Source organism: Canis aureus, chromosome 10, assembly GCF_053574225.1.
Source record: "Canis aureus isolate CA01 chromosome 10, VMU_Caureus_v.1.0, whole genome shotgun sequence".
Classification (NCBI taxonomy): Eukaryota; Metazoa; Chordata; class Mammalia; order Carnivora; family Canidae; genus Canis; species Canis aureus.
In genome coordinates this window covers 35,393,263-35,421,021 of record NC_135620.1, presented here as the reverse complement: position 1 = coordinate 35,421,021, position 27,759 = coordinate 35,393,263, and the positions used below count along the sequence as shown (strand labels likewise).

Here is a 27,759-nt window from a genome sequence, read left to right as displayed (position 1 = left end):
TTAAAGAGAGAGAGCATAAGCTGGAGAGGGGCAAAGGGAGAGTAGGGAGGGGGAATCCCCAAGCAAACTGCCCACTGAGCACAGAGCTCAATGCAGGGCTCCATCCCACAATCCTGAGGTCATGACCCTGTGATCATGACCCAAGCAGAAATAAGATCCAGCCACTCGACTGACTAAGCCACCCAGGCACCTCTTCTGCAAATTCTTTGACACTCCTCCTATCGAGAGACAGTCTATGTCTCCTCTTCTTGTGACTGCTGTGATGAATGAAATATGGCAGAAATTGCCGTGGGTAACTTCCAAGGCTAAATTAGGTAAGAAATATAGCCGGCTTGCTGGCTTCTGTTGGGCACTTACTCTGGGAGCCTTAGCTACCATGTAAAAAGTTCAGCTATATTGAAGCCATCATATGGAGAACTCACATGCACAGATCATATTAAGAAAAAGAGAGGCAGGGATCCCTGGGTGGCTCAGCGGTTTGGCGCCTGCCTTTGGCCCAGGGCGCGATCCTGGAGACCCGGGATCGAGTCCCACCTCGGGCTCCCGACATGGAGCCTGCTTCTCCCTCCTCCTGTGTCTCTGCCTCTCTCTCTGTCTATAATAAATAAATAAATAAATAAATAAATAAATAAATAAATAAATAAATATAAACAAACAAATATAAATATAAATAAATAAATATAAATAAATAAACAAATATAAATAAATATAAATAAATAAATAAATAAATAAATCTTGGAAAAAAAAGAGAGAGACAGAGAGAAACAGAGGTTTTTTGACTGCAGGGTAACAACTACAGAGATGGAAGAAAGGTGAGTATGGCACTTGTTTTTTTAAGACGGAGGATAGCAAACAACAACTAGTAATTAGTATAAATCATTTTTAATGCAGTATTTTTCTTGAAAGTTAATGTACATGATGAATAACATCAATATTTTACAAAAAGACAGGTTAACTATTTCTAATTATTCTTTTGGCTTCCAATTCCAATATGGCTCAGCAGGGCACTGTTACTCATCTGCTTGACTGGAAAGGACACAAAACAGCCTTCCAGGTTGATGGAGATATTCTACATTTTGGTTTGGTTAGTGTCTATGCGGATGTATGTAACTGTCAAACTTAATGAAATGTAACTCTTAAGATCTATCCATTTTATCATTTGTAAATACACCACTCTCTATGTGTATACATATTTAGAATGGGCATGTGATCCAGTTCAGTCCAAGGAATGTTGGAGGAATGCTGCAGGAGGTTTGGGGGACAGTTTTCTTACTGTGAAAGAATACAGCTGCAGTGCATGGTCTCTGCGTAGCACCCCATGTGAATGTGAGAGCTGGGGCTGTGGCGGTCATGCAGCTGCCAGCAGGAACAGGAAGCTAACACATGGAGATGTGCCAAGCTGAAAGAATTGGAGCGAAAGACGGCCAGAGCCTGAAGGGAACTGTGCCTTACTACTACATTTACTCTAGACCTTTCTAATTATATAAGCCAGCATCCTTTATATTTTATAAGCCAGTTTGGGTTGGGCTCTCTACTAGAAACTCAGAAGGACACACACAAAAAAGCAATAAACAGAGACCATGAGGTCATGGGAGCCAGGAGCAAGCAGAGTCATGAACTGAGTAGAAACAGAGTGTAGACAGCTCTTGAGTCGTACCTCCAAGCAGACACTGAGCTGGCACTGGATAAAGGACAGAGAATGAAACAGATTAAGATCTCTGCTCTCATTGAACTTACATTTTAGCTGGGCTGAGTGTGGGGGGCAGGAAGAGGCCAATACTAATTTTAGATAGCAATAGATACCATAAAGAATATAATACAAGGTAATGTGATGTGGAAGAGGCTGCTAATTTTATTGGAGAGCCAGAAAAACCTTCTCCAACATAAGTGACATTTGATCAGTGACATGACTGAGGAAAAGATGCCAGCAATCTGAAGCTCTTTAAAAAAAAAAAAAAGAAGAAAAAGCTTTCTAGGTAAAGATACAGCAGAACATTCTTGGAAGACAAAAAACAGATGAAAGAGTAGAGATTCCCTAAGATCTTTAATGTGTATATAAATCACCTCGACCTTATGCTAAAATGAAGATTCTGATTTAGTAGTCTGGGGTGATGCCTGAGATTCTGCATTTCTAACCAGCTCCAAAGTGATGCAGATGTTTCTGGTTTATTGACCGTACTTGGAGTAACAAGGCCCTGGGGAATTGCTTTGTTGGCAGCCTGGTCCACAAAGAAATTAAACGTTTCTTTAAAAATCTTTATAACAATTGAACATTGACCCAACATCCAGGCATATAATCTTTAATAATTAATTTTAAGTGCATCGGTCAATGATACTTTGGAAATTAAAAGCAAAAAACAAAAAAACTAGACTCTTCACAGATAGGCTGAGAGGCACTGCCCTAGGATCTAAAATACTACAGCAATGGAATGGACTAATCCCTTTACTAAAACTGCAGAGAAACTGGGAACATTGAAATATCAGGTATAAGGAAGAGTTGAAATAAAATTTCAGGTATAAAATGTGGGGATTAAAACAACTGATATAACCATTATTACCACCACCATATGAACACATATAGACAGGCACATAAACAAGTACACACACACACACACACACACACACACACACATAAATACATATACAGAGGCAGCTACTAAACAGAACTCCTGGCAGTTAGGAGTCTATTTCTCAAACACCCCAAAAATATCCTCTAATACATCAAATAGTTCTGAGCAAAGATTTCTTTTTTTCTGGGATTTAGGGGCTTCTGAATATAATGCTACTCCCTTAAAAGTGAAGCACATAAGTCAATAAGCCTTCTGTGTATAGCGCTGTTCATTGCCTCATTGCTAAATAAAAAAGAACATGAAAGATCACCAAATTTCCAAGGAACCAATTATTAATCAATTATTGTTAGAGGTTCAAGGAAAACAAAGTACAGAGAAACAGGGCTGTGCTGAATCATAATTATGGTAGAAGTACAAGAACTCTAAGAAAACCTGGTCATGAAATCTGCATCCTCTGAACTGACCTTTCATTTCTCTCTGGGTGCTTGTGGTATAATCAGAAAGATGTTTTACCTATGGACACTCTTTTCTTCCCAATAATCCTAGCTATTCTTTAACAAACTCCCTCCAACTGAGGTAATCTCATTATGTTCCTTAACACTTGAAAGTACCTGTCTAGCTCACTGTGAATGGCTTAATATGTAAATTTCACAGCTTAAGTGATTTTAGTTGCAAATAACAGAAAACTCAATTCATATTATGTTAAGAACTGAAGGTGATTTATTGGCCCATCTAAATGAAAATTCAAGACATGGCGTAGGCTTCAGGTAAAATGTGATCTAGTGACACAATGGTCATCTCAAAAACTCAGTTTCTTTTCCCTATTCTTATAGAACATAGAGGGGTATTACCTAAAAGACACTGTGCAACTTGAACAAATTTTTTCATCATTGTTAATCACTTATTAATTGCTTATTTTTCTTGCCCTCCATTTGGACAACTGACTTACAGTCACATTTTGTAGGAGAGAGATTCCACAATGTCATTCCAGCTTGCATGAACTTGAGTCAGAGATTCTGGAACCAATGTTTGGATATATTCTACCCAAAAAATAACCTAGTTTCAAAGTTTTTGCCCAGGATTTCCTCACTGCACCAGAAATCTGTGGTTATGAAAGCAAATTAACTCAAGGTCAGATGGTCATGACCTCCCAGTGCCCTTTCTTTCTTCCTTAGAGAGATGAGACTCAGTCGGACACATTGTAGGTTTCACTGCCTCTATTCTTCTATAAACAGTTGTTACATGAAGAAAGACAGATTATTCTACATGTCCTCAAAATAGATATAATTTTGCATTTTTCTCATGCCTGGGATTCTTTCTTAGCCATTCCTTCCTCTTAATGGCTTTCTCCTAGACACATATATATTCATTATCCTAACATTCTTTCTTCTTCTTACTCTCTTCTTTCAATCTTGTCTGTTTTCAATGGTGAAAACAAGCAAAAGTTTGTTTAAAGTGGTCTATTTTTTTCTAACATTCAAAAGACTGGAAAAAAAGTATTCTGTTTTATTTGAGAAACTAGAGGCCAGTTGAAACTATGAAATCAGTCAGCCAGTAGATAGTGTAAAAACTACTCTGCAAACTGTAATGACGTAGAAATGGTTATTTGTTAACGTAGGGGATAACGATAACGCTTAGGCAGAGAGAGATGCAGGTATGCCACCTACTTTGCAATTAAATGAAACATTAAGAAGAGTCTGAGCAACTTAAAGTATGGAAATAGTACTTAGTCTCACAGAATACCCCCAGAATCACTTAGTCCATGGAAAAGGATTTGCTTCATATGAAGTGTTCCTTGGCCCAGGAACCCTTTAGAAACACCCACCAATGGGTGGGGCTGCCCCTCTTCCATACCTAGGCTATTCACTGTTAGGAAGACAGAACAGAGACTATGTGCTTGAAAGGCAACTAAAAGAGTCCTTCCTCTGTATCCTCATGAATCAAAAATTGAATTTCCACGATCTATCTTTCTAGAAGATATTAAAGATTTTGAGCAGACACCTTGGGCCTTTGGCCAGTTTTAGAGTTACAGAGGAACAACAAATGTAAAATAATGTTATGTACTTATGTTTGTACTTTTAGATTATAATAAAATAATTAAAATAAAACTATAATTAAAATAATTTAAACCTATTCTGGAAGTCCCCCAAATATTTTTCCTTACAAAAATAGTCTGAACATTACTGAGATTTAAGAAAAACAAATTGCTGAAGAAAATGCCTCACTGAGGCTATACCTGGGAGGCACACAACTTTCCTAATTCCTTTATCTTCAGATCCCAGAGGCTGTGATCAACACGCAATAGAAAAAAAATTACTAATCTGTAGGTTTGGGGTCAGTTTTAACCTACCTCATAGAGAAGATCAGCTCCATTTTATCTTTCTATTTTGGCTTTCTCTGTAAGATTTTACTTAAACCTCTTGAATTTTGTTTTTAGACCAGAGGAAGGGGGGTATCTGGGTGTCTCCATGGTTCAGTATCTGCCTTTGGCTCAGGTTGTGATCCTGGGGTTTTGGGATCAAATCTTGCATCAGGTTCCCCGCAGGGAGCCTGCTTCTCCCTCTGCCTATGTTGCTGCCTCTCTGTCTCTGTCATTGATAAATTAATAAAATCTCAAAAAATAAAAATAAACCTGAGGGATACACCATACTGCCTGGTTACTTCTAGAAAAGCTTGGGTCCTCTGGCTTAGAATAAGCAGAAGAAAAGAGAGCAATTAACTAGAAGGGTTAACTTCAAAAGGAGAAGCTCCTAGATGAAATCATTCTCAAGTGCTAGATAATTTTATCAAAGAACTAGCCTAAGCAAGATGCCTGCTTGTCTTCTGGTAAGTGTAACTATTGCTTAAGGTGGGCAGATAGAATTTGCTTTGCTAAATGAGACCAGAGCAATAGTGTCTTTTTAAACAAGGTAAAATCCTTTGTTTGATTGATTGGTTGATTGATTTATACATTTTATTTATTTATTCATGACACACACAGAGAGAGAGAGAGAGAGAGAGAGGAAGAGACACAGGCAGAGGGAGAAGTGGGCTCCACACAGGGAGCCTGACGCGGGACTCGATCACACCTCACCTCGGGCTGAAGGCAGCGCTAAACCGCTTTCCCCCTATAGTTCAAAGGAATAATGGCATTTTACCTTTTAAGACCCTTGGAAAACCTGTAGTAGCTAGTCATGGAATTGCTCTCCTTCCGTACTTTTGTAGCAGCTAGCATTTCATGCAGTTAATTCCTTTGCATTTGAGAATGACCAGATTTGGAAAATGGCAACTGGAAATACTTTGCTATTCAAAGAGGAATCCTCTGGGATTTCTAAGCAACAAGAAAATCCTCGCAGCATGAAATGCCTTGGGATGAGTCTATGGCAAGCACACAAAAGCTCTCTAGATGAATCGTTCATTTTTGCAGTCATATATTTGTCCCATTCCATTTGAACAATAATTACTTACGAAACATTTTGCTAGGCTCTGAGGATGAAACAGTGACTTGGTCTCTGCTCTCCTGGAGTTTGTGACCTAAGGGGGGCAGAGAACCACTGCATAAATAATGATAAAACTAAATATATAATTACAAAGTAGGATGAATACTATGAAGCAATAGTATAGCGTACAGTGAACATGTAGTACAATAGTTTTACACTAATTTGTGGGAATCATGGAATAATCTTAGTTGCTGGCCCTCCCTAAGTAAGCTGATTTTCCCCTCCAGATATTCATGGATTGGGGAAAGAGTCATCATTTTTTATCTTCAACTTAAATTTCTTTGCATATCTGAGTGTTTATTTGACTTCCTTGTTTGCCTGACTTAAACCTAGAACATCCAAAATGAAGCCATAATATTTCACAGTTCTGTGTCTCGGTGAATGGCTTCACCATGGACATTACTTGAGGAACTCCAGCATTTAGAGGTTGAGGAGGGGAGGAGAGGTTAGTTGGCAAAGGAGATCCAAGAGTGGCCTGATATGGGAGGCAGATCTGCCTTGAAGCTAATGAAGCTTAAAATTCTGGGTATTTGTCAGGGATGCCTGGCTAGCATGGGGCTCCTGATTTCAGGGTCGTGAGTTTGAGCCTATAGAGTGGTCCCTAAATAAATAAAACTTAAAAAAAAAAAGAAGAAAGATTCTGGGTCTTTCTCTTGCCTAGGAGGAGCCCTAGAGATGTGTTTACATGGTCACATATTTCTGTAAAGTTTTCAAAAGAAAAATACCTTTGTTTTTCTTTTCTTAAAGCGGAGCCCTAAATTGTGTAAGCTTCAGGTCCCACACATTGGCCACTCAGTAAGAGGAAGGAGCAAAACTGAAAGTGTGATTGTATGGAATAATGGGGTGGGGGAGCAACACTTCAAGAGAGTATTCAATAGTTATGAATGCATTTGAAAGGACAAAGAATATAAGGAGAGAAACATACCCATTGGATTTAGGTAAAGGGAGATTATTGGTGTCTAGCAAAAGCCCTTTCAGGGCAGTGAGGGCGGCAGGAAGTCAGGATGCAGGTGGTTGGTGTCAGAAATTTAACTGTTCAGAAAAGAGGAGAAAATGTAACTGGAGAGAGGTGGGCTGGAGAGTAATGTTATTGCCTGCCTGCTTTCCTCTGTCTCTCTCAATGGAGAGAGTTGAGAGCGCTGACTGAAAGGTTACCCAAGACACAGATGTGTTGAAGATACAAGGGATGAGTTTTCCCTTCATCCTAACTTCACCTTCATTTTCAAAGGACCCAGAGAAGATGAATATCCACAGATGCTAAAGAAATCTAGTCAGTGTTTTTATTTCCCTAGCGGGCAAATCAACACCGATGCCTACGTCTGAGAAAGCACAACGGGTCTCAGGCTGGGGGCACTCTCTCCACCCAAGGCATTTTGGCTTTTTTGCTCCCAGTCATTTGCAGGCAACTGATCTATTTTGAAGCCTTCTGAAAATATTCATTTAAAGCTCAACTCAGTTTCCCTCTGGGGCCTCGTATGTTTTGAAACCGTATTTCCCCTTAAATATTTGGTGAATATTTGAAAAATAGAATTGACTTTTTTTTTCGTAGACCGAAAAATAAAAAAAATTTACAAGTCTGCTAAAGAAATCAGAACTTTCAATTCGGGATATTAAAAGAAATTCTTCTAAACATTTTAAGTTAGACTTCTGAGTATCCTTTAATGTATGTTCTTTTTTTGTTGTTGTTGTTACAGATTTTGTTTATTTATTCATGAGACACACACACACACACACACACACACACACACACACACACACAGAGAAGCAGAGACACAGGCAGAGGGAGAAGCAGGCTCCACGCAGGGAGCCTGATGCGGACTCGATCCCAGGACCCCAGGATCAACGCCCTGAGCCGAAGGCAGGCACTAAACCGCTCAGCCACCCATATTCTAATATTAGATGTCCGTATTGAGAAAGGAAGGGATTTTCTTCTGCAGGAAAGATTCCTGGGGCTCAGGAATTGAAGGTATCAGAAACACAACCTTAAGCGGCACAAAATAGAGATGAATATGTCTTTCCTCGCACCATGCAATTCTGAACCCTTCTTTTATGTATATTGTTTCTGTCTTTTAATTGGACATGTCTAAGCAGCACAGTAACGTTCTAAAAGTTACTTAGAATGCGAGGTCATTAGTTCCACTCCCCATGCCTCATCGTTAAAGCGCTTCTTCTCATCACCATCCCATAACCGCTTAAATAAGCTACCCATACAGACGGCATCCACAAGGCAGTCCACATAATGAAATTTTAAGTCCTCAAAACCAGAAATAGAGGTTACCAGTTCCCACAGGTTGCCAGACTTAGGAACATAAGAGACCCCAGTTAAATTCGAATTTCAGATAAACAAGGAGCATTTTTTTTAGTGTAAGTATGTCCCAAGCATCCCAGGGGCCACGTCTGGCCAACATAATCACCAATGCTTCCTGGGCAGTCGGGTCGACCGGGCGCCCCGCGTGCCCCCCCAGCCCCCCCCCAGCCCCCCCCGGGCGAGGTCCCAGAGCCCGCGCCCCGCACCCCAGGCCGAGCGCCCGCCGCGCAGGTTTAAAACCCAGGACCCGGGGCTGGGCCGCGCCCCCTGATTGGCCGAGGCGCGCCCGCCGCCCGCCGGCCGCAGGCGTCACGCAGCCCCGGCAGCCCGGGCCCCGCCGCCTCCTCCGCGGCAGCCCGGTCGGCGCAAGTGCGGCGCGCGGGGGAGGGGGCGCGGCGGAGCGGAGGCTGGCGTCGGGGCGCCGCCGGCCGGGCGGGCGGGATTAAGTTTCCCGGCGGCGCGCGAGTGTCGGTGCGCGTCTACCCCGAAGCTCCTCGCCGGGCCGTTACTCAGCGGAGAAGAGGGCGAGCGGGGACAGAGGCGCGGCCGCCGAGGCCCCGGCTCCCCGGCTCCCCGGCCCTCCTCCCCTGTGCGCCCCCGCCCGGGGCGGCCGCCGCCAGCCGGGTAAGCGGCGCCGGGGCCCGGGCCGGGAGGCGGGGAGGCCGGGCGCGCCCCCGAGCTCTGCGCGCGCCGGCCGGGAGGTGCGCGGGCGCCGGTCCGGGGCGCGGGGCGCGGGGCGCGGGGCGCGGAGCTCGGCGGGCGGGGTGCGTGCGCCCCACCCCGCGCGGACGGGCGGCCCGGCTCTAGCAGGATGGGGGCTGGAAGTTTCCTTGGCTACTTGCTGGCCCCCGAGCTCCAGCCCCAGTCCGGGCAGCCCCCCAGCCCCCCCGCACCCCCGCCTTTGCCCTTGCTGACTCTAAATGCTTTAAAAGTTTTTTTTTTTTTTTCTTTTTTTCTTTTTCTTCGCCTGGAGGGGCACGGGGATGGTGCCAGAAGGGGGAACCGCGGCCCGGGCGCAGGAGCCTGTTGCTCGCCGCCGGCGTGGCCGCGCCCCGGGCCGGACGCCCGCTCCGGGGTGACGCGGTGCGGGGCGCGTAGCGGGTGCGGAGAGAGCCCCCCGCCCGCCCCCCGCCCCCCGCAGACCGGCGTCTCCGGCCCTGGCCGCCGGCCCCGAGCGCGCCGCTGATTGATGCCCGCCCCCGTCCCCCGCGGCGCCCGTGCCCTTTCATCCCCTGCCCCCCGCGGGGGGAGCTTGCGCTCTCGCCCCCCGCTTCGGCCGCCCCGCGCCCACGGGCCGCCTTTGTCTGCGATTCGCAGCCGGGGATGCCGGATGTGCCTCGGGGAGCGCGGTTCCCAGACGCTTTGTGTCCTGGGAGTTGTGTGCGTGTGTGTCGGGGGTGGTGATGGTGTAAATTTTTGCTTGCGTTCTTTGCAGAGGCACAAAGGCCGGGCTATTCTTTCCAGCAGATCACATGGAAATGCAGGCTGGGACTGCCTCGCGTAGGAGGGGCCCCGCGACGGCGGGGGGGGGGGGGGGGGCGCTGCGCCGCGGCCGGGGGCGAGGCGGGGGCGGGGGCGGGGGGACGTCTCCCGCCAGCTGGGCGGGTGGGGCTTGCGGAGCCTGCTGGGCTGGCGCGGACCCCGGACCCCGGACCCCGAGCGTGGGCGCTGCGTGTGGTGCGGGGAGGGTGCGGTGGCAGCTAGTGCTGCTTCGGTAGCATCAGACGAGAGGACCGTGACTTCAGCGTAGGTCGATACTCTCCATGTTCATTGGATGTCCAGAGGGGAAGACTCAGCAAAGTGACTAGACGCTGTCACCCAGCCTTGGTGGACAGCTGCGCTGTAAACATCCCTCTGTGTTTCCCTAGGCATTTCTTCTCATTTAGGTTGCCTTTTACAAAAACGAAACAAAACAAGAAACCAAAAAACCCCGTGATCTGAAAAACCAACGAGGTGATGGTTTGGGGCTTGGGAGTGTTTACACGCTGACTTTAGTATGGGTGACTACAATGAACTTTTTTTAAGGGTCACATGATCTATATTTGGTATATACTTGAGCGCCTGAGAGTTTAGGTTAAAAAAATGTATTTAAGAAAAACAAAACTTCCCGTTCCTAGGTTTGAGCTATTAATATAACGTAAAGCTCTAGATGGATGCTCTGGTGCCTTTGCCTGAAGGAGGAGCTAAGAGGGTTTAGAGGGTGGTGGGGATAATCTTGTCTGGGCTGCCCAGATTTCCTGCTAGCTAATGAGCTAGTTTACAAACGTGGTTTTTTTTCTAGATTGAGCTATATCCTCGCTCAGTTCATATTAGGGTCTTTTATTTAAAAAAAAAAAAAAGATTTTATTGATTTATTCATGAGAGACGCCCAGAGATGCAGAGACATAGGCAGAGGGAGAAGCAAGCTTCCTGCAGGGAGCCCGATGTGAGACTCCATCCCGGGACCCCAGGATCAGGCCGTGAGCCAAAGGCAGGCGCTAAACCAATGAACCACCCAGGTGCCACCATGTTAGGGTCTTTTAAAACGGAGGTCTCTAAACTTAATGGGTCATAGGCCAAGTTGGCCAGCAGCAGCCTGTTTTCCCCTAAAGCGTAGGAGTTAGAAGTGGTTTGTGCAATTTTATATGGCTCAAAAACAAAATCAAAAGAATATTATATCATGGCATGTGAAAATCATATGAAAATCAAATCTCAGTGTGCTGTTATAAGTAGAGTTTTATTGGCACACAGCCACACTCATTAGTATTGTGTGTGGTGGATTCTTACTGTCTCTGGCTCCTTTCACAGCAGCAGTGGGAGAGTTGAGTAGTTGCATAGTTGAGACACAGATAACATAGCCTTCAAAGTATGAAAGAAAGTATGTTGCCTTTCTCTTATTCTTTACAGAAAAAATCGCCAACCTAGAGCAGGCTTTAAAAGAATTGCTTAAATACTTCCTCGTGTGATGGATGCATTGCTTAATTTCATTGCCTTTAACTGTTTCTGGTGTCCTCTGAAGTGGCTGACTTTTCCCAACTAGGTAGTCAGATTAAGTGAATGTATTGGATTTTCACATTTCCAAGTTTCACTCTCAGAAAGATTCTTAACCTTTTGATTCTTTTTCTTTTTTGTCAGAATCTAGGATAAAGTGAGTTTTCTGATTGGCAGAAATTATGTGTGTAGTTACTCTAATATAGATAGCCCAATTTCAAGGTGTTCTTCACTGAGTTCTAGCGGCTTCTTGCTACTGTGCTACCTGAGCAGGTTTTGAGAATCACAGTTTTGTTCATTTAGGTGGAGAGCAGCTGGGGTTAGAGGATGTCAGGAATACGTTTTTGCAGGGAAGTTACCACTTTAGGCAAAGCTAGTTTGTGAGGGAGCTTGACTCTTCAACAATCCTCTTCCCTAAACCTTTGCTAAAACAAAAAAAAATGTTTATTCTCAACATATTACTAAGAGATCAATCATATGTGTACATGCGTATAATATGCATTCTTTTCATTTCATTGGTATTGGTATTTCCTTTCTTCTCTCTTGTTTCTGGTTTTCTTCCTCATTTTTTTCTGTACTCCTTCCTTTTATCTCCTAAGCCTGTTGCCTGTGGTTTAGGCAGGGCAAGATGTGAGTTACTGTTTTTAGTATGCTCCGAATCCCTATCACAAAGACATTTTCAGTATGCTCCAAATCCCTATCACAGAGCCTGTTTAACCATTAAAGGCTTCTTTGCATTTCAGATACCTTTTATTTTTTATTTTTTAATTGAAATTCGATTTGCCAACATATAACACCCAGTGCTCATCCCATCAAGTGCCTTCCTCAGTGCCTGTCACCCAGTTATCCCATCCCCCACCCACTACCCTTTGTTCGTTTTCCAGTTAGGATTCTCTCATACTTTGTCACCCTCTCTAATTTTTTCCACTCGTTTTCCCCCCTTTCCCTTATAATCCCTTTCATTATTATATTGCCCTTATGAGTGAAACCATATGGTGATTGTGCTTCTCCAACTGACTTACAATGGAATATTACTCAGCCATTAGAAAGATCGAATACCCACCATTTGCTTCGACGTGGATGGAACTGGAGGGTATTATGCTGAGTGAACTAAGTCAGTCAGATACCTTTTAAATGCACATATATCATGAAGGAGTGAAGGCTGTCCCCAGAGTTTACTAGATATCTGCAATGTGGGTGTGCTCAGATTTGTGGGAATCCTTGAAATGGAATTTTGCCTTGATGCAGGCTTTCAGCCTTTGGGTGCTGGGTGTGGAGGCTCTGCTTTATAAATGAAGTGGACCCATTGTTTTGAGTTAGTATTAAGGGATTTAGAAGCTGGCATGCAACAATGAATTGCCTGGAAGATAACAAACTGCCCTGAGTTAAAGGCAGATTATTTTTTTAGATTACATCCCGAGTCTGACATCATAGACTTGACCCTCTTAGGTTGAGTTGCAGGTTGGCTCCATTTTGTATATTTATAATATGTACTTATATACATATTTATAATATGTATTTTGTGAATTTCATAAAGCAGCTTGAAAAAAGTTGATATATTGGACTGGAAATGTCTCCATACTTGCTAAAGCAAACAATACATCTGGCAGAGAATGATCCTATATTTCAAAGTAAGAAAGCAGAAAACTTCCCATAGAATTCAGGACTGCTAGATGGTACATATGAATTATGCTATATTTTATTATTATTATATTTCTCAAGTAGTTGTACGTGATTTTAAAGTACATTTGGCCTGAATAGGAATTCACTTGATACAGTTACATTGTTACATACATTATCAACCCCATATTTATAACAAGAAAGGTATTATTTTCCCTTGGGAGATATTGTCATGCATAAGACAGCATCTATATAAACACTGGGAAGTGATGGTTAGTATGGTAAAGTTGATATACTATGATTAAATAATTACAGTGGGGTTCTGTGTGGGTGAATAAGAATAAGGAGATGAAGAACTACGTCTACTTAAATAATCTGTTGCCTTCCTGTGAAATATTTTCTGAGAAGATCTGAGGTAATCGTTTATTTAGTAGATAATAATGGACGGGTTAGGAGGTACATTGCATTGGGTTAAGCACTGGGAGGAACGTAAAGTATTGCTCTAGAAGTCTACGGACTTGGTTGAAAGAATAATCACACAGTGGGAAGAATAAGAAGGTTTTACACATAGTAAAAGTTATACCATTTCAAAGAAATTAGAGATCAACATAGGATTGCTTGCTGGCAATTTGTAGATGGCCCTCTTCTCCCTGTGTCTCTCAGTCGTATTGGATTAGTGGAGCCCCAGGGACCTCATTTAACCCTACCTACCTCTTTAAAGACTATGTCTCCAAATACAGTCACATTCTGAGGTACAGGGGTTAGGACTTAAACATACATATTTTGGGGAGGTAGAGAGGAGGACACAATTCAGCCCTTAACAAAGTTCTTAAAAAGACCCAAGTTATAGGGACTCCTGGGTGGCTCAGTGGTTGAGCATCTGCCTCTGGCTCAGGGCGCGATCCCAGGATCCTGGGATCGAGTCCCACATCGGGCTCCTGGCAGGAAACCTGCTTTACCCTCTGCCTCTCTCTTGGTGTCTCTCATGAATAAATTAGTAAAATCTTACAAAAAAAAAAAAAAAAAGACCTAGGTTATAAATCCGTGGAGACCTTGAAGAAAGGACTGGTTTAGGGCAGGGAGGCAGGTCATACAGGAGGCTCTTGTGTTAGTCTAAGCATTTATTGAGGTAATTTGATGTTTGGGAAGAAAGAAACTGCTACTTGAGGAAAGAGATACTTTATCTTTGGCCAGAAGCCACTTTTCTTTTTTCCTGGTTTTCACTGAGAAACTGGTTCTTGCTTTTTATGAGCAGAGTGCTACATTAGTTTCCTTTTTCAGTATTTCATAAAAGCGCTAATTTTAAAAAATATTTTCTCTATTCCTTTAAAAAAAATCAGTAAAACATTAAATTTGTCAAAGATGAAATGTTAATGTTTGTAAACATTTCGTGATGATTCTGGAACCTGATTAAAACAGCAAAACTTATTCTTTAAATTACATTGACCTAAAAACTGTATGTACTTGCATGTTTTGTGAGCAAGTAGTTTACATAATCATTTTTTCCCCTCAGAAATTTCCTCTTCTTTTTGGAAAAAATTGAGGTTAAAATAGTAATTTAGATTGTATATTATAAAATAACAAAAACTTTTTTAGGTGTTGAGATTAGTTGAGTTAGAGAAATGTTAATGCAATTTTTCCAAATTTGGCCCGCCGAGTTAAAAAAAAGAAAAGTAAATTGAAATTAAGTTTAAAGAGAATTTGAGAATTAAGTTCTTGCTTTTTTTTTTCCTTCTTGCTTGTGATGGTTACATTTGTTTAGTATAGGAAATTCTGGTCTTTTTTTTTTTAAGATTTTATTTATTTATTCATGAGATACACACAGAGAGATAGAGAGCGGCAGAGACAAAGGCAGAGGGAGAAGCAGGCTCCATGCAGGGAACCTGATGCGGAACTTGATCCTGGATCATGCTCTGGGCTGAAGGCAGCGCTAAACTGCTGAGCCACCCAGGCTGCCCGGAAATTCTGGTCTTTATTCTCCTTTTAGTTTTATTTATATCTTAGAAAACAGTATTCATTGTTGTTTTCTTATAAAGCACTCTACCTTCAGATCTAAGGTGCTATAAATAAATGCATGAGGGGAAAGTGAAAAAGGAAACTCTTGTAAGAGAGGAAAAACAGACGTGAACTACGAAAAAAATAGGAAAGACCTATTTGGGTGTGTTGATAATATAGTGTTGATAACTTGAAAATGTTTTGGGATACTTTGCAATTTACTTTATTAGTTATGTTTTAAAACTATATAGTAAAAGACATGAGATAGTTATTTCCTAGTAACTTATTTAATAATAAAAATAACACATTTAAAAAAATATATGAGGTAGGCAAGTGCAAAGAATTAAACTTGCCTGTGATTGTCACCTATATATCAGCCCCCCTCAAATAATACACATGAATAAATAGCACTGTTTGTTGATCAGTAGATTTCACTGATTGCTCTTTTTCTCAGTGAAGATAATATGATCAGAGATTATTAAACATCCATACATAGAATTGAAACTGATCTCAATTGTGTGAACCAATGTCCATTGACTCTTGAGGAGATATGGTAATATGGCTAACTACGATGTGGCACATAGGAAACCAGTGGAGCATCAATTATTTAATCTCGGTCTCTGCTTGAAAGTAAATATTACATAGTCCATAGTTAATTTTGGAGGCTCGATCATGAGGTATTTTTAGATGTTTTATGCCTGTGGAAGGAAAACAAAAGAAACGGCCCCTAGGCCAGGATTATTGCTCCCTTGCCTGCTCTGTGAAGTTCAGTGAACATCTTTTAGGTGTTAAACTAAGGACTTTCAGACTCCACCCTTTTCTCAAGAGGGGGAGAGGGATTATTTTTCTTATTGATGTGTAATTTATAATTGACGTGATAAACTGCACATATTGGAAGTGCACATTTTGTTGAATTTTGGCCACTGTGTATCATCCCCATGATCAAGGTAGTGAACATACTTAGTACCTCTACAAGTTTCCTTATGACCCTTTGTAATACTTTCTTGTCTTGCCCTACTTACCCATCTCCTATCTCCAAGTAACCACTGATCTGTCAGGACAGATTAGTTTGCATTTCTAGAGTTTTAAATAAATGGAATCATGCAGGACATTCTCTCATTTTATCTGGCTTCTTTTACTCTGTATTTTGGGATTCATCCATGTTGCTTCTATTCATAGTTTAATACTGCTTATTGCTGAGTGCTAGATCATTGTACTGAATGGATGTACCGTTCAGAGGTTTTTTTAAAATAAGTTAGAATTCCTTTGTATTTTGTCCATTGTCGTGTATTTGTCCTTGGTTTCAACCTTGTTGTGTCAGACTTTTGTATTTGACATATTACTCAGTCTTCTTAAATTCATGCCTTGTGAATACACTTAAAATTTAAGTGCCCTTATAAAATGTATTTGAGGTTTCAAAATATGTAAATTATATGTAATTTTTTAAAAAAAACTAGCCATTGTAAAAGAGATTTAAAATTTCCTAATATTTAAAAATATTACATGATATGTAAAAACAAAACAAACAAAAAATTGGTCACGTGGGTGTTGAGGCTTTCCACAGACTTTTATATCTTAGCATGTGAATATTGAGCTCAAAGCTTTAAGACTGCTTGGCTAATTCTCTCACTAACTTGCATATTTTTTGTAGTTTTTATAGATTTTGACAGATTTATCTGTCACTTCCTGTGACAAATTTATGTGACAATCATATATAGTAAATATGATAACTAAATTGTAATTTGGTGCCTGAATTATCCAAATAATTGCCATTCTGTATGTTACACCTAAGATCGTCAAATATATCAAGAATTGGAGAGAAGATGATCATCATTTTGTGAAAACATGTTGTTCTTGTTGGCATCATTTAGATATTTTGGGCCTTTTTTAACACTCGTATGTTTGTCTCTACTTTCTAATGACTTAATTGAAATTAAGTGGCAAAAAACAAAAAAACAACCCAAACAACATCAGTTAAGGCAGATGTGGTCTCTGGATTATTACAAAAGGAAAAGCTGGTTTATATTCTTAATATTAACAGCTAGTCCTTTGAGTATCATAGTAAAATACAGTTAATGAATGTAGTAAAATTATAGATGAGTTAATTAAGAAGCAAATAGTCATGTTTATTGAAAGAAAGTAAGGTCTCTTAAAATGTTTTCAGAGAGAAAATACCAGTTTTCAAAGATGGCCCCAGTGAGTCCTATGAAATTATATGTGGTGACTAAGTAGAGTAGCCTATTACAATTATCTGTGAATTAGTAAGTAGAGATTTGAATTGGTTCATGCTTATTTATCTTATATGGCTAAGGTTCATGTTTGGATAGGTTCATATGAATTTGGATTCTTTATATAATTTCCTCTTGTCTGAACTACTTGGAATCTTGCCAGCAAGATGTAAATTGTCATCTTTTTTGCTGACTTTCCTCAGTGTACTCTCAGCAATGTAGACTATCGCTGACTGACAAGCTTGTCTGCTGATTTAGACAATGACATCTCTTTGCCGTCAGAGGAATACAAGGTTCTCTCCAACAGTTCTTTAGTACAGGTTAGGTAAAACATTGCTTTTATTATTGTGAGCGAATTTTATTTTCTTGAGTGTATGCATAGTCAATTAACAGAAGATCCAAAGGTGAATTTGTTTTGGCTTAGTGTAGAGATGAATAAGAGAGGAACATGGCTGATTATATATATTTAGATATATTCTTCTCTTTATAAGTAGGCTTTATTTCATCTTGGTTTTGATTCTACTGGGATTTTTAGTTTACTTCACAGATTTTGTTTGATATCTAAGATATTTTGATCTTGGAGTGCCTGGTTGACTCAGTGGCAAAGCCTGTGACTCTTGATCTCAGGGTTAGGAGTTTGAGCCCCACGTTGGGTGTGGAGTATACTTAAAAAAAAAAAAGTATTTTGATCTCTTCCTGTTTTTAATTGGACGTTACTAAGGCCATCTTCCATAAATAATTTGTCTTCACATTGGTTTAGGAACCAACGTGATGTGAAATAAGCTTTAATATTTAGTGTCAGCATCATAAATAACTTTGCCTAGTGTTTTGGCCATTGTGGGTGCTTTCTGAATATGGTACTTAGAGTGATCAAGCATGAAGGGTCAGTTTTGTCTTTTCCTTCCTTCCCTCCCTCCCTCCTTTCTTCCTTCCTTTATTTTTTCTGAACACCTTCATTTACTACCTTGCTTAGGGTCTTCATTTCTAATTGATTTTTACCACTAAAATAATTCTTATATATTGAATTTAAAATGTTCATGCTTGCTAGGGTTCCAACTTCTGTTGTCCCTCCTTGTTTATCTGTACCTTCTTCCTGATTAATCTTCTTTATCCCCAGCAACACCTAAAGCCCAATGATTGCCTACTTTTAGGGTCTTCCAAGTTCTTTTTCCTTTAGATACACATGTGTAGTTGATACATTCTTTCAACAAATATTTGGTGAGTGCCTTATCTGAACCAGCCACTATTTCTGGTTCTGGAGATACAGCCCTGGGAGCAAAAGGGACTACCACTACCACTAAATCAAACCAAACCAAAAAAACCAACAAAAACTCCCATGGAGCTTAAATTTTAATATTTCCTGTTTTCTAGAGACATTTCAAACTGGATATGTTCACAAATAATGCGTTTCTACTCATTCCTCTAAAAACAGAAGATCTCTTTCTGCTGTTTAAGCTAACAGTGTCCCAGTATTTCTTAGTTATCCAAATTGGAAACATTGAAAGTCAGTGTCTGTTGCTGTTACTCAGTCTGCCAGCCCCCAGCACACGTCTAGTGGTCATTGAATTTTTTCGATTCCCTCTGATGAACGTGTCTATATTTCCTTGTTTTTCTGGTATCTGCCTTAATCTTGGCTCGTGTTATTTTTCTTCCCCCCTCCCCACCCCGAAAGATTTATTTATTTATTCATGAGAGACACAGAGACAGGCAGAGACATAGACGGAGAAGCAGGCTCCCCAAAGGGAGCCTGATTCGGGACTGGATCCCAGGACTCTGGGACTGGATCCTAGGACTCCGGGGGTCATGCCCTGAGTCAAAAGCAGACGCTCAACTGCTGAGCCACCCAGGCTCCCTTGTGTTATTTTTCGATTGGCTTGCTTTAATAGCCGAATATCTGATTATACTATCATAGTTCTTTCTCTTTTTCATGAGTTATTTACCCTATTACCAAGACTGGTTTTCCAGAAAATGAATTTCAGTTACTGCCTGTCACTTCCCACCCATTCCCCACGTGCTGCCTTGCCTGCAGGGAAAGGGCCCCAAGGGGGTTATGAAACATTGCTTTCCTAGCTCCTGTCTAGTTTGGAAGCCCAGTACTATAGAACCCTTGTCGTTTGAATTCTCTGGTTTCTTTACAGCTACATTGCCCTAGCAGTTGTCCTTCCCTTAGCAAGACATGTTTTTTCCTCTCCTGGCTGTCTCCCACACACTCCTAGGTTGTGCGTCCTGTGGGACAGCTCACATGTCACATCTCCCAATTCTTTTTGATGCATGCTGACAGGATTGCATTTCTCTGTACTCCCAGAGAATTTAGCACATCACGCTGCAGTGTAATTACTTAACTGGTTTCCACTAAAATGAGAGCTCAAAAGTTAGGTACCTGTCTATATTTTGCTTTACCATATGCTTCAGTGATAGAGGCAGATATGGACTTTGGCGGGGCTTAACGTTTGTAGAATTTGAGATGGCCCTCTTTAATAAAAAAAATAAAATTATGAATGCAAAAGTAGTTGCAAAAGCCCCTATTTATTTGAATGAGAATGGAAGGATCTTTTGCGAGTATATCATGCTAAATATGTGTGTACTTCTCTTAATCTTGCTGAAGCAGGGACACCTGGGTGGCTCAACAGTTGAGCCTCTGCCTTCGGCTCAGGGCATAATCCTGGAGTTCCAGGATCGAGTCCTGCATGGGGCTCCCTGCATGGAGCCTGCTTCTCCCTCTGCCTGTATCTATGCCTCTCTCTCTCTCTCTCTCTGTGTCTCTCATGAATAAATAAATAAAATCTTAAAAAAAAATCTTGCTGAATCAATGCTGTGTTTTGTATAGTTTTTTTTTGCTGTTGATTTTCTTAAAATTAGGAAACATTATCAGCCATTCTGATGCTGATACTGCTGATAATAATGCTGCTGCCAAATGCTCCTACAGCACTTCCATTTTCTACATACTTACACATACTTTATCTTACAGGATTTTGACAACTGAGTCATAAGGAAAGTGACTCAGACTTAATGATCTTTACTATGTTTGGCTATTTGGTGGGTGATAGAAGAGAGAGCTGAACTTCTTCCTTTGAGATCAGATTTCACTTTGGTGGGGGAAATGATTCCATTCTTCCTGTGCTTCTGTGACCTCAGACTGTTCCACCTCCTGTGAGGCTGGTGAATGCTCAGTACTTCTCTGAGAGTTTTGTAAAGATCTTGCTGCCTTTCTCTTTTCCATTTCAGCTTCCTCACTTCATATTTTTTTTTTCTTCCTTTCCTGCCCTGTTTATCTGTGTCTTGCAATACATCAATCTGTTCTTTCTTCATCCTGTCTTCCCTGGTAGATGACATTTTACCTTTACGAGTCAGTTCTTTGACAAAGCTGACTTTTAAGAGTTTGAAACGATTGGATTCATTTCTACTTCTTTGAAGTATCGTAGGGGGTAATTTCAGGGATATTCAATAGCACAAACAGTATAGTTTTCAGCAATGAGAACATAAGTGTCCTAAAAGCTGTGTACTTTCTTTTTTGCACTTTGCAGGGTCCCAATTCAGACATATCAATTGTCATTTGTGTTAAGGAGTTACTGATTTAATAAGCCTGATTAATCCGAGAGCAAATTAGAAATAGCAAAATGGAGAAATTAGGGTCCAGACACTAAGAGAAGACAAGATAATAATAGCAATAGTTTTTGGTATGCTTATTATTTATTTCCAGGCATTTTGCATGTTATTGTTAATGCCCACTGTACAGCAGCAGCTCAGGATCTCACAATAATAATATAGTAGAGTTTTTTAAGTGAGCTTTATAAGGCAGCCTGGAAACTCTGAAAGCATAGATGCCTGGGGCTACATAATCTGAAGGTAAATAATTATTTCCTTACCTGTAGTAGTAGTGTTAAAGCACAGAGCTATATGGTGGAAAGTTCTTGGTTTTGCTATCAATCAGACTTGGGTTGACTTTAAAGAATAGTTCTATTACTTCACAGCCTTTGTGAATGTGGGTGAAAACACTTTATCGTTCTGATCCTCAATTTTCTTATTTAAAAATGTGTGTATCTAATATGAAGCTCTTGGTAGGATTAAAGGAGATGCATGTGTGTGAAGCATATATGCTCTGTTTAAGAAGACAGGGATATAGGGAAGCTATTTCATAGATAGTTTGATTTCATACAGTGAAAATAATGTTAGTTTATTGCCTAAAAAAGTCACTCATGGAGACTATTTAATTCCATGGAAGAATTACTGTTATAGTAGATGCAATAGCAATCAATTCTTATATGCAGTTTTATTATTGGTTTTTACTGAATAGCATTTTTAAAGGTCCAAATAACAAATTATTGCTTTAATTTGTAGATTACACCAAGCTTACATTTTAGACATCAATAGTGAATATATATTTAGAAACTTTGCCTCTTGAAGGGGATGTTTGAGGGTCAGTTTATATCTGAGGAATAAAGTTGCCTTTTTTTTTTTTAATCAGCAAAATGACATAGAAAATTTAACAGTTACTTAGGGAATCTAGTAACAGACATCCAATCTGATTGAATAAGCTTTTAAGCCTATTATTTCTTCCTTCTTCTCTGTCCCGAAATCCTCTTGTAGCTGAATTAGATTACTTTGGCTGATACTTTCAGATAATTATTGCTGTTTTATTACGTAGACTTTTCAGTACCCCTACGTCATAATGGCTGTGGAATATGATTGCTTAATAAAAATCTGAGTTATGTGACCTTGAGAAAGTTAGTAATCTCTTTGGCCTTCTACTTCCACATATGAAAATGTGTTGTTACCAAGTTATGGGAAGAGTAAAAGTGCATGGAATGTTTTACATCTTCAAATAATATATTTGAAATTATGAAGCACTAATAGTTGTAAAAAATGCATTGATTTCTTCTTCAGGCTGAATTTAAGGGTTCTGAATTGCTCCATGAAAAGAATTGCAAAAATGGACACAGAGAAGGCATGATCTTTGGCCATGCCTTTTCAGTACATGCATGGTACTTCTCTGTACAAAGAGCTGGCAATGAAACCAATAGGGCATGTGGACTACTGGTCTCCCCACACCTGGGACATGGGAGAAAATCAGGCACGTTAAATATCACTCTAATATGCTGTTCTCTTCCCAGAGGATTTCCTATCAGAAATGTGAGCCTGCCCTTTTCTGAGTGAAATTTGTAATCTTAATCCCTATTCCTATCCAAATTCAGCAGAGGGAATTCATGAGGGCCACAAACTGAATTTAGGAGGCACTGATTGATGGGGAGGAATAATAATATCTAATTATGTATAGTACTTAAAACTCTGTAACAGCCAAGTAGGCGATATGATAGATGATAGTACTCATAATTTTCGTAGAAAAGCTTCCCAAACAGAAGAAACAATTAGGAACAATAATGGCGAAATGGCAGGAGTAAAAGTTATTTGAAAAGTAATGGAGAAATGCCCTAGAAAATGGACCTTGGGTGAGGAGCATGAACTTGAGATAGTTGGCTGGGGAGATGCGCCGAAGCAGCAGTTATAATACTGTGTGTCGTGCGGCCCCCTTCCTCCCTTTCCACAGTTTTGTCTGTATTGAAAAGGTTGTCTCTATACTGTCCTTTAGGGCTTTACCCTGAGGAATTGTTCAGTCGCAACAGACAAAGCCCTGTATGGTTCGCCTCGGTATCATCATTGAGATCTCACAAACTCAATGAAAGTCCAGTCTCTGAGAGGACAGCCGAGAGATGACAGGTATCTTCTGTACTGTCACCTGCTCCTGCAGGTGATAAGTCCTAACAGCAGCTCCTGGCTGTGATTCAGGGTCCCACGGGGACACTTCGAGTACCTGTGCTTCTTCTAAGCATCAAGGATACAGTTTGCTGGGGGCCCACGGGAGAATTGCCTCATTCCAGGCAGGCAAAAGGGCAGGAGGCGGGAGCCTGAAGTAATTTCTCTGGAGAATTTGTTGCCTGTGCAGGAATTGCTCCTGAGAATTCTGGCACAAAGTTAATCCTTCTGTGTGTTTTCAGTTTACCTCAAAAATTATGTGACCACAGTGAGTGTGTTATGAGCAGGTGCCCCTGGAGTTGGATGCCAGCCTGTTGTTCCCCAGCAAGGGCAGCCCTGGGAGGAATCCCCCTACCTGGTTCTGTCCAAGAAATATGCTGACCTGTTGCATTTTGGTCCTTAACACTGAAAATATCGTAGCAAACAGTGGCAAATTGCCCAACAATCTAAATTTCTCTGAGTTTAACTAGGGAGTGGGAGAGCAGAAGAGGCTACATGTGCATCCTCAGAGGCATCTAAATCTTTTCCCTGGGTCACCGTGTTTGGTGTAAGGTAACAATTTTAGAGGGAGGGTCCTTGTGCTTATAGGGAAATACTAAGAGCATTATGGATGGAAAATATGTAAAAAAGGGTGCTTGGAAAGAAGGTATTGTGGAGTCCATAGTTCTCCTATGTGTATGTGTACATGTGTCTTGGTGTGTTGTTTTTTTTTTTAATTATAAGTGAGGGTGAAAAGAAAGGAAATAAATATAATACAATAGACTATAAACAGAATTGATTTGTCTAATATATTTAAAAGGAAAGAAAGTTCAGCCTTTCAGATAATCAGTTGAGTAATAGTAGCAGCCTAAGGTTCTAATCCCAGACACACCAGTGATCTGTTACGTAACCATGCCTCCGTGAGCGTTAGCATGTCTCTGAGCTACAAGTTTTTTGTTCCTTTCAACACTAACATTGACTCATACTTGAGTGTGAGCAGTAAATAGGAGAGATTAACTCAAAGGCATCACAAAATATAATTTAAGTGTGTAATTCTGGAAGCGGCCATGAATGTGGTGTCTTTATAACGTTAACTATCTGTGTGGTTTAGAGAATCTGCAGTTAAGGATGGAACATGCATACTCTTTTGAAAGGACAGTGAGCCCCTTTATCTCCAGCCAACAGTCTTAAAAATAAAAGGAAGTCGCTTTCAATACAAAAATAAGTTTAATGAACATGTTAGTATAAATATATTGTGTGAGTATACCTATAATAAAATATTCCAACTTGTGAATTATATGTATTTTCCTTTTCCGTAGGGTTTTTTCCCCCTATTAGGAAATTACTATATAAAGGAATGAGCTCATATTATTTTCACCAAAACTTGTTTAGAGTTTGTGGATTCTTGGTCAAAGTAATAATCTTGATTTATGTCTACATAATTATGGATTAATTTACCATTTCTCTGTTTTATAGTATTAACTTAGATATGTCACTGTTCATTCTATTGTTACTTGAATGTACATGAAAGATAAATAAGTTTTCTCTTAATCAAAACAGATTTATATTTATATTTATGTGTACTCTTGGGTTCACTCATCATTTCCAGAGGTGGGGATTTTGGTCTGTACTGTAGAAGTAGAACAGCAGTGGTCATTTATCACTTCCTGCCTTGCTGCTCTCTCTCTCACACACAGAGTGGGCTAATCCAGAACCATAAGCTTCTCTTCTAAGGCTCTTACCTAAAATGGCTTGGTAAAACTAGCAGCTCAGTAACCATCAGTAAATCAGAATAAAGCTTTGTTTTTAAAATAAAAATTTTGTAAATAAAAATTCCTTATATTAATTTTGAAGAAATATTTTCATAGCATTTCATTTCCTTTTTTTGGAGTTATCTAGCCTGAAACAATTATTTTTCTGGCAGCATTAACCAGTGGCATTTTTTTTTCCCAAGAAATTTCATAGTTTGAAGTGAAACCTTTTTTTTTTCTTCCTGGGAAGAATGATAGGATTTAAAAAATATTGTAAATTATGAAGAAGGAGACAATCTTCTCTAGTTCTATTCTCCATAATTAGATATTAACATTTTCACATGTTTATTGCCCATCTGCTATTTTTCTAATGTTTATTATGAAAAATTTCAAATGTACATTTTACAATGTACCTATTACAATAAATTATTATTCAGAGAATCCTCATGTATCAATCCGTTTTAACAGCCTTTTGTTCATGACCAGTCCTGTTGCTTCTGTCCTTTTATTTTTTCGAAGCAGATACTAAACATTTAATCATTTTATCCATAAATATTTCAGCCCAGTTACTTTTTACATGCAAAATTCAAAAACATTCTAAAAGTTATAGTTTCCTTATGTGACTCATTAAGCAAGTCATTAATTCAAGCCATGCCTGAATTCAAAAGGACAGAGATATACATATAATCATTCAACAGAGAGAGGTCCTTCAAAAAGGGTTAAGAAATCTAGACAAACAGTACTATAATCTACCATTCGTATTATGCACAAGGCTCTCTTCATCTATATTTATAACAATCTTATAGGGCAGGTGCTGTAATTACCCCATTTTAGAGATGAAGAAATGGAGACTCAGATTCATGACTTTCTTGAAAGTCACATAGTTGAGTAGTAGCCAACCTGGGATTTAGAACCCAACCAGTGTGACTCCAGAGCTTGTGCTCTTAAACACTATACTATTGCCATTGACGTTGGGCTTTTCATCAAACCCATGGATACTACTCTTTAGCCTTAGCCCAAAATGGGTAATTTAAATAGGCTATGAAAAAATTGGTTATACCAAAGACTGTGACTCCAGAGGAGACTTCAGTATAATTCCAATGTGCTGGGACGCCTGGGTGGCTTAGTGGTTGAGTGTCTGCCTTCAGCTCAGGTCATGATCCTGGGGTCCTGGGATTGAGTCCTGCATTAGACTCCCTGCAAGGAGCCTGTTTCTCCCTCTGTCTATGTCTCTGCCTTTCTCTCTGTGTGTCTCATGAATAAATAAATAAAATCTTAAAAAAAAAAAAAAAGTTATAGTTTCCTCAAAAAAAAAAATACAGAAAGCTTATTAAAGTTCCCTTTTGATCTCTCCCTGATCTGAGACTACCGTTTTCATCTGTCTACCTCTAAAAGTAACTGCTGCTATAATCAATTATAGAATGTATCCTTTTAACTCATTGTTGAATATGATGAAAGTATGTATATACTTATTTATATGTAAGCAAATATTGTTATTTTATGTATTTTTAAAAATGCAGGCAAACAGTATCAAACTATTCTGCAACTCAATTTCATTTTCGAAATCTGGATTATGAATTTACTCTGAGTCTAACCGATTCATATTTATTGTGAATACAGATGTTTGGACTTATTTTAGTCTCCTTGTTTTGTATTTTTTGTTGACTGTGTCTTTTCCTTTTCTCCTTTTCTATTTGTCCCCAGCATCTTTTAGATTGCTTGAATATTCTCTGTTACACATTTTTTTCCCTCCTGGTTTATAAATTATAGATTTCATTTCTGGTTTTTGTGTCTGTGTTACTTTAATTTTTTAATGGGCGTATTTGGCTTGCTTTTCTAGTGAAGTTTGAAAGGAAAGTATTTCTATTCTCCTATGACTGAAATTTGTTAGCCAGAAGTATTTTAATTATTTGTTAATGTTTTTCACAGTTACTATGGTTTCATTGATAGAATGAAACCTTGTCAGTTAGGTCTCACATACATTTTTCAACAACGGATTTGTTTTGTTTGGTTGGAACCTAGTGGCTTTTGTCAGGCTGTGATTAAAACTGAATACTTCATGATGTTTTATTCACCTGCCATAGTAGCTGCTTCCCTGTGCCTTGTTTTTCTGATGTAGCTATCCTCCCTGTGAGGTTGTTAATTATTTCAGTGGTCTTATTAAAGTTACCTTTGCCTGTAAGCTCCCTCAAATCTTTATGGAAAGTAGAATGTCCAAGTGAAGTAGTTAAAGGAACAAGGCACTTCTTAAGCAGAGTGCTTGAAGGGGTTGGTGTATTTGGGGTGTGATAGTGTGATGCTGTACTCAAACAGACTCCAAATAGTTAGGTGTGTTTGAATGCAATCAACAGAGCCTCTTACAAATGATCTCTGTCAAAATGGAGTTCACCGTAAGAATGGATGTCAGTGACTATGTATCTTAGGGACCAGTGATTCTATTTACCTCTCATTGGCTGTGTTGGATCTCCCTGAGGAATACCTGCTACTCTCATGATGTCAGCTGTGTTCTGTCTCTATCAGCTGATTTTTGTTGCTCTAATAACTCAGGCTTGTGCCCTATCTTATCTTCACTTATTTTTCTATTTTCAACTATATCTTCACCGCTATTTGTTTATTCTTGCAATGTTTTTCTTCTTCAGGTCCCAAGAGAGAGTCTAGCCTAGTTCTACATTGCCAGTCAGCACTTAGATTATCTTCCTTTGAGTGAGGATCCCAACCATTGTTCTCCTGATTATGGTTGGAAGAGAGGAATGTAGCATCGTGTGTAGTAGTATATTCCTTGCAACAGGGGCAGTGGGAAAGTTGAAATCTATATTGGTCACTTTGGGCTGTCATAACAAATACCATAGACTAGGTGTCTTAAACAACAGAAATTTAATTCCTCATGGTTCTGGAGGCTAGAAAATCCAACATCAAGGTCTGGCAGGGTTTGATTTCTGATAAAAACTCTCTTCCTGGCTTGTTGATAGTCACCTTCTCACTGTGTCCTTACATGGCTTTTCTTTGGTACTTGCATGTGAAAAGAGGGAGAGAGGGAGTGAGGAAGTGATAACTAGCTATTCCTCTTGGATCAATCCTATTGAATTAGGACAATTTTCCTTATGACCT

General features: G+C 40.1%; 1 protein-coding gene across 15 annotated transcripts in view; it reads left to right on the top strand.

Moving 5' to 3' along the window:
• Positions 1-8,793: 8,793 nt before the first annotated feature.
• MPDZ (multiple PDZ domain crumbs cell polarity complex component) overlaps positions 8,794-27,759 on the top strand; it is a 165,842-nt gene continuing 146,876 nt past the window's right edge. For 8 of the 15 annotated variants that reach the window (XM_077911974.1, XM_077911972.1, XM_077911971.1 and 5 more), the window contains exon 1: positions 8,795-8,981. The gene's annotated coding sequence lies outside the window, so the exon portion shown is untranslated. Of the gene's footprint in view, positions 8,982-27,759 lie in introns of all 15 variants that reach the window. The other 7 variants (XM_077911980.1, XM_077911979.1, XM_077911981.1 and 4 more) reach the window with 4 other exon arrangements.